Below are 7,068 nucleotides of genomic sequence, written 5' to 3' on the forward strand. Positions count from 1 at the left end.
AGTATGGTATATGCTAAAACATGATTGAATCTTCAAAACAGGTTAAGAAGAAGGCCATCTCAGAGGACCACGTAGGGTATGATTTCATTTATTGGTTGACTGTCATTTTTGAGACCGTGTCTCACTCTGTCACCAGGCTGGAGTACAGGGCCCAATGTTGACTCACTGTAGTCTTGACCTCCTGGACCCAGGTGATTCTCCCTCGCTCAGCCTCTAGAGTAGCTGGGACCACAGGCATGCACCACCATGCTCAGCTAATTTTGTTTTAAGTAGAGACGGATTTTCATCATGTTGGCCAGGCTGGTCTTGAACTCCTGAGCTCAAGCAATCTCTCTGTCTCGGCCTCCCAAAGTGCTGGAATTACACGCATCTGGCACCATGCGTGGCACTTTTTTTTTTTTTTTTTTTTTTCTGAGACAGAGTTTCACTCTTGTTGCCCAGGCTAGAGTGCAATTGCACGATCTCGGCTCACCAAAACCTCTGCCTCCTGGGTTCAAGCAATTCTCCTGCCTCAGCCTCCCGAGTAGTTGGGATTACAGGCATGTGCCACCATGCCCAGCGAATTTTGTAATTTTAGTAGAGACGGAGTTTTCTCCATGTTGGTCAGGCTGGTCTTGAACTCCCAATCTCAGGTGATCTGCCCACCTCGGGCTCCCAAAGTGTTGGGATTACAGGTGTGAGCCACCACGCCTTTTCTGTTGTTGTTGTCAGACAGAGACTCCTTTTATCGCCCAGGCTCGAGTGCAGTGGCACAATCTCAGCTCACCACAACCTCTGCCTCCCAGGTTCAAGCGATTCTCCTGCCTCAGCCTCTGGAGTAGCTGGGATCATTGGTGTGCACCACCATGCCCAGCTAATTTTTGTATTTTTAGTAGAGACGGGGTTTCGCCATGTTGGCCAGGCTGATCTTGAACTCCCCACCTCAGCCTCCCAAAGTGGTGGGATTACACGTGTGAGCCACAGTGCCCGACCTTGGCATATTCTTAAAAATTAATTAATTAATTTTGTTTTTGGAGACAAGGTCTCACTCTGTCACCCAGGCTGGAGTGCAGTGGCACTATCATAGCTCACTGCAGCCTCAAACTCCTGGTCTCAAGCAGTTCTCTCGCCTCAGCATTCTAAATAGCTGGGACTACAGATGTGGCCGCCATACCTGGCTAATTTTTTTAATTTTTGGTAGAGATGAGTTCTTGCTATGTTGGCCAGGCTTTTGTATTTGTAAAGAAGTCATAAACAGCATTATTACCTTGGTATATCATACTGGTCTTGTTGCTGTCATTTCACGTTTAACTGGCTTTCCATCTTTCCTCCCTTCTCCCATAGTCTGGCTACACAGTGCCTCCTTGAACTGTTAGCCCACAGGAGCAACACGCTTATTCCATTCACATCCCTAACACCATGCATTCCCAAGGTCAAAGTTCTGGTCCACAACCCTTCCCTATTGCAAGCCCCATGCTTGCAAAAGAATGCAAAGTAAAGCAGGCCTCCCAGGACAGCTAGCTCCAGTGAGATGATGATGGAAAGCAGAAGGTTGTTGGTTGTCACTTTTCTGGACCTTGAAGGGAGAATCTTTTGACTTTTGCACAAGTTTTCATTTGTGTTTCCCAGTGTACTCTTGGTACGCTCTCGCTGGTCCTATTGGTTCCCCAGCTCTTTTGACATTTCTGAGCCAATCTGGTCAGTCTCTTCGGTGGCCCGGCCCAGGCTTTCGGTGCCTTGGAGAAGCATTGCCCTTTGAGACTGTAGCCTATTCGTATGCTCAATCTCTACAGCATATGTGCCATAGTTCATGACTCCTTGGTCCCCAAGCACGGCTGCAAAGATATACTTCTCGCCTCCAGGTGGAGTTGGGCAAGGTCCTTCTGTTAGTCTTGAAGCTTCGACATCGTGGGGTTATGGAAAGACAGGGGTACATAATATAATTCCTCCTCCATCTGTGCCAGCATTTTGTTTGCTTCCTGTTGCTTTTCATCAAAATCTCTGATCAACTTCTCCTCCTGGGTCCCTGCCATACCCAGCAGCCACTAGTACACCCCTCGGAGGCACATCTCGTGCAGCTGCTCAAAATGTTCCGAGGAGGTGGCGGAGAGGGGCATGGCGCAGGCAGTGCTTGAGCAGCGCCCATGAAGATTCTGGGCACTGGGCCCGCTCCTAGCTTGGCAGTCAGCAGCCCTGGCCTGTAGCCATCACCACCACTGATGCCTGATTTCATTGATGTGAAATATCCAGAATAGGCCACGCATGGTGGCTCATGCCTATAATCCCAGCACTTTAGGAGGCTGAGGTGGGCAAATCACTTGAGCACAGGAGTTCGAGACCAGCCTGGCAACATGGCAAAACCCATCTCTACAAAAAAAAAAAGAAAAAATTTTTAAGTACAAAAGCTATCTAGGTGTGGTGGTGAGCACTTGTGGTCTCAGCTGCTCAGGAGACTGAGGTAGGAGGATCGCTTGTGTGAGGAGTTCAATGTTGCAGTGAGCTATGATGGCACCATTGCACCCAGAAACCACTGTCTGGGTGACAGAATGAGACCCTGTCTCAAAAAAACAGAAAAACAAAAAAGAAAAGAAATATCCAGAAGGTAAATCAGTGGTTGCCCAAGGCTGGGAGGTTTTTGGGACATGGAGAGTGACTACTAGTAGGTATGAGATTTTGGGGGCCAGTGATGAAAATGTACTAACTGTGGTGATGGTTGCACAAATCTGAATATGCTAACATTATTGACTTGCATACTTAAAGTGGATGAATTGCATGATATGTGAATTCTATTTGAATAAAGCTGACCAAACCCTTTACCTAAATTTAAAAGGTACAATAAAGCACTATATTTTCAAGACTCCATACAGGTTTGTCATGTGTTAGAGTGGGTCCCTCTGATGAGAAGGGAAATAACAGGAAGGCTTGGATACTGGAGCAAATATTAAAATATGAGAGGCCCCTTTGCAGACCCACGATCGACACTTGAGTGAATGTGAGGTGAAAACCCTCAACAGTGGGGACAGGCACCTCTTTGGAGAAGTGTGGCTGTGACAGGGAGCTGAGAAGTGGGACAGCAGCCTGATGCAGCTGTGGGTGAGGAGAGGGATGGTTAGACATGGGGAGAGTAGACTAGGAGCATAGCCGGCTGCTGTTGGGAGCAATCTAGTAGAAGGGAGAATGGAGAGGTGGTGCTGGAGCTGCTGATATGATTGAGCGAGATGGTAGCAGGAGAGGGAAGAGGGCAAATTCCTTCAGTCAACAGGAAGGAATTGGGGCAGAGGAGAGCTGCTGGGGAGTTCTGTGGGCTTGGAGAGGGATGATGGGAGGAGAGAGAACGAATGAAATAATTTCTTTGGAGAATGGAAAGGAAATCCTGGCCAGGCGCGGTGGCTCATGCCTGTAATTCCAGCACTTTGGGAGGCTGAGGTGGGTGGATCACCTGAGGTCAAGAGTTCAAGACCAGCCTGGCCAACGTGGTGAAAACCTGTCGTTACTAAAAATACAAAAATTAGCCGGGTGTGGTGACATGCACCTGTAGTCCCAGCTACTCGGGAGGCTGAGGCATGAGAATCGCTTGAACCCAGAAGGCGGAGGTTGCAGTGAGCCAAAATTGCACCACTGCACTCCAGTCTGGGAGACAGAGCAAGACTCTGTCAAAAAAAAAAAAAAAAAAAAAAAAAAGGAAATCCTGCGTGCAGATAAAGATTAGGGTCACTGGACTTCGCTGAACCGCTCATTTGAAGCCTGTGTTGTAGAACGGTGGAGTGTGTGTTATGGAAGAGGGGCTCCGCATGGTAGAGCACGAGAGGAGCGTGGATAGTAAGGTGTGGGGTGCTGCAGAGGTCATAGACACTGGCCAGCATAGATTCAGGAGGGGACCATAGGACAGCAGAGCGAGTGCTATAAGGGTCCCAGGACAGACAAGGTGATTTAGAGAAGAGAAAACACTGGGCGAAATCAAAGGGGTGAAGGGAAGGTGCCTGGAACAAGCAGTTGGGTGCAGTCTGGGGACACACAGGGGACAACACTCGCAGACTCTAGACAGGAAGAAAGGTGGCTCCCAGCAGGGCAGGAAAGTCCTGCTGGGCAGCAGCCTCACCACCCACTGCCACCCTAGGTACTTCCTGTCCCACAGCCTTCTTATCCCTAAGGATCCTGAAGGGAGGGCTGTGTGGGCACAAAGCTAATAATAAAAGGGCGTCCAAAGAGGAAGGGGTCCTGAGGCCACGCACAGATGGCGATTTCTGGTCTGACCCATCTTTACTCATCTTCAGGTGAGCTCAGTGGTGGTGTCCTGCCCGGAGTGCCTTCGGCTCCCTGCCGGTGCTTCCCGCTTAGACACAGCTGGGCTCGTCAGGGATGTACCCATGAGCGTTTCGGTGGAGGAGGCCTGGATGGAGCTCAGTTGTGTACAAGTTTCAGTACTGTGAGCTAGTAGGAAGACTAAACATAAAACTAAGAGATAATTCCCTGACATTGGGTTAATTTCCTTACCATAAAAAGAAAGTATACTTTTGAGCTGGGCACAGTGACTCACACGTGTAATCCCAGAATTTTGGGAGGCTAAGGCACGCAGATCACTTGAGTCCAGGAGTTCAAGATCAGCCTGGCCAACACGGTGAAATTCCATTTCTATTAAAAATAGAAAAAATTAGCCAGGTGCAGTGGAGCACACCTGTAATGCCAGCTACTTGGGAGGCCGAGGCAGGAGAATCTCTTGAGGGGAAATTGCAGTGAGGTGAGATCGCACTGCTATACTCCAGCCTGGATGACAGAGCAATATTTTGTCTCAAAAAAGAAAAAGAAAAGTAAGAAAGATAATTTTGGCCGGGCGCGGTGGCTCAAGCCTGTAATCCCAGCATTTTGGGAGGGCAAGACGGGCGGATCACGAGGTCAGGAGATCGAGACCATCCTGGCTAACACGGTGAAACCCTGTCTCTACTAAAAAATACAAAAAAACTAGCCGGGTGAGGTGGCGGGCGCCTGTAGTCCCAGCTACTCTGGAGGCTGAGGCAGGGGAATGGCATAAACCTGGGAGGTGGAGCTTGCAGTGAGCTGAGATCCAGCCACTGCACTCCAGCCTGGGCGACAGAGCGAGACTCCGTCTCAAAAAAAAAAAAAAAAAAAGAAAGATAATTTTGAAGAAGAAAAAGGGAAAAGAGGAGGGGAAGAAAGAGGGCTTGGTTTGGTATGTGCTAAAGTGGTGGTCCCTAGATCAGCAGCAAGGGCTTGCCCTGGAAACTTGTTAGAAATGCACATTCTCAGGCTTGACCCCAAACTTAATGAATCAGAAACTCCGTATTAACAAACCCCGAAGGTAGTTCTAATGCACGCTGGAGTTTGAGAACTACAGTTCTAAGGCAATTTCCACTTTTTTCCACCCTCATCTCCAAACACTTAGCCATGTTGCTGCTGGAGCCAGGCTGCAGGGTGCCAAGTAAAGGCTTAACTTAGGGTTAGAAGGGGAAAGTCCTGGTGTGCAGACCTGGTGAGGAGCTTCCTCACTCTCACTGCATGGAGACCAGCTTTGAAGCACCCAGAGCAGAGAGATCAGAACCATGGGAACACTGGAAGAATGTGACTCAGAGAGCCTTGGCCCCGCAGGGATGCGGTTCTGAGAGCTGGTTTCCCTGCCCACTAGAAAGCACAGTAGCCACTGAAAGAGGTATACGACAACTTAAACTATTAGGAGCACTTGAAGAGACTCAAGTAGTATGAAAAAAAAAAAAAAAAAAAAAAAAGAGGAAGAAGAAAAGAAAGAAAAAAAGGAAAAAGAGAGAAACAACTTTCTGGAACTAAAAAACATTATTTTCAACAAAAGAATTAGTATACATATTGAAAGAGAGAATAGTCACTGCTGAGATTCCAATTAGTGGCTTGGAAGAACAAGCGGAAATAATATTTCAAAGCATGGAGCAAATAATATGAAGAGATGGAAATAACAAGGAAAATATGATTCTTGGAGAATAGATCCAGTAGTCCTAAAATTCAACTATATTAGTTCCAAAAGGGGAAAAAGGAATAGATGGAGGAGAGGCAATAAAGAATAGAAGAAAATTTTGCTGACCTGAAGAAATATCTGAGCTTAAAGACTGAAAGGAAACAGGAAGATACAACAAGAAAAGACATACACACAGGCATGAAACTCCCAAACTTCAAGGTTAAAGAAAACATTTTCAAGTTTTAGACAGAAAGAGCAAGTTATCTACAAAAGGAAACAAATCACATTGGTATAGGACTTTTCATCTGCAACACTGGAAGCTCAAAGTGGGAAAACTGAGAGAAATAGATGACTACACAGGAATCTTTCTTTTTCTTTTTTTTTTTTTTTGAGATGGAGTCTCGCTCTGTTGCCCAGGTTGGAGTGCGGTGGTGCAATCTCGGCTCACTGCAACCTTCGCCTCCCTGCAACCTTCGCCTCCCAGGTTCAAGTGATTCTTCTGCTTCGGCTTCCTGAGTAGCTGGGATTACAGGTGTGCACCACCACTCCCGGCTAATTTTTGTATTTTTAGTAGAGATGGGGTTTCACCATGTTGGTCAGGCTGGTCTCAAACTCCTGACTTTGTGATCCACCTGTCTCAGCCTCCCAAAGTACTGGGATTACAGGCGTGAGCCACTATGCCTGGCCAGGAATTTTTTTTTATTTATTTATTTTTGAGACTGAGTCTTGTTCTGTCGCCCAGGCTGGAGTGCAGTGGTGCAATCTCGGCTCACTGCAACCTCCGCCTCCCAGGTTTAAGTGATTATCCTGCCTCAGCCTCCCGAGTAGCTGGGACTACAGGCACCTGCCATGATGCCTGGCTAATTTTTGTATTTTTAGTAGAGATGGGATTTCACCATGTTGGCCAGGTTGGTCTCGAACTCCTGACCTCAAGTGATCCACCCACCTTGGCCTCCCAAAGTGCTGGGATTACAGGTGTGAGCCACTGCACCCAGCCTTACACAGGAATCTCATACCCAGCTGAGAAAACTTTCACCTGTCAGGGCAAAATAAATATTTTTGGAGATCCAAAGGATTCAGAGAGTGTATCAATCTCATACCTCACGTGAAAGAATGGTTTGGTAACAGAAGAGAGAAATCAAGACAGA

General features: G+C 47.5%; 1 pseudogene; it reads right to left on the minus strand.

Moving 5' to 3' along the window:
• Window positions 1-1,275: 1,275 nt before the first annotated feature.
• Window positions 1,276-2,096, minus strand: LOC108521536 (vesicle transport through interaction with t-SNAREs homolog 1B pseudogene; annotated as a pseudogene).
• Between the last annotated feature and the right edge of the window lie 4,972 nt (window positions 2,097-7,068).

Source organism: Rhinopithecus bieti, unplaced genomic scaffold (assembly GCF_001698545.2).
Source record: "Rhinopithecus bieti isolate Rb0 unplaced genomic scaffold, ASM169854v2 scaffold_56806, whole genome shotgun sequence".
NCBI lineage: Eukaryota > Metazoa > Chordata > Mammalia > Primates > Cercopithecidae > Rhinopithecus > Rhinopithecus bieti.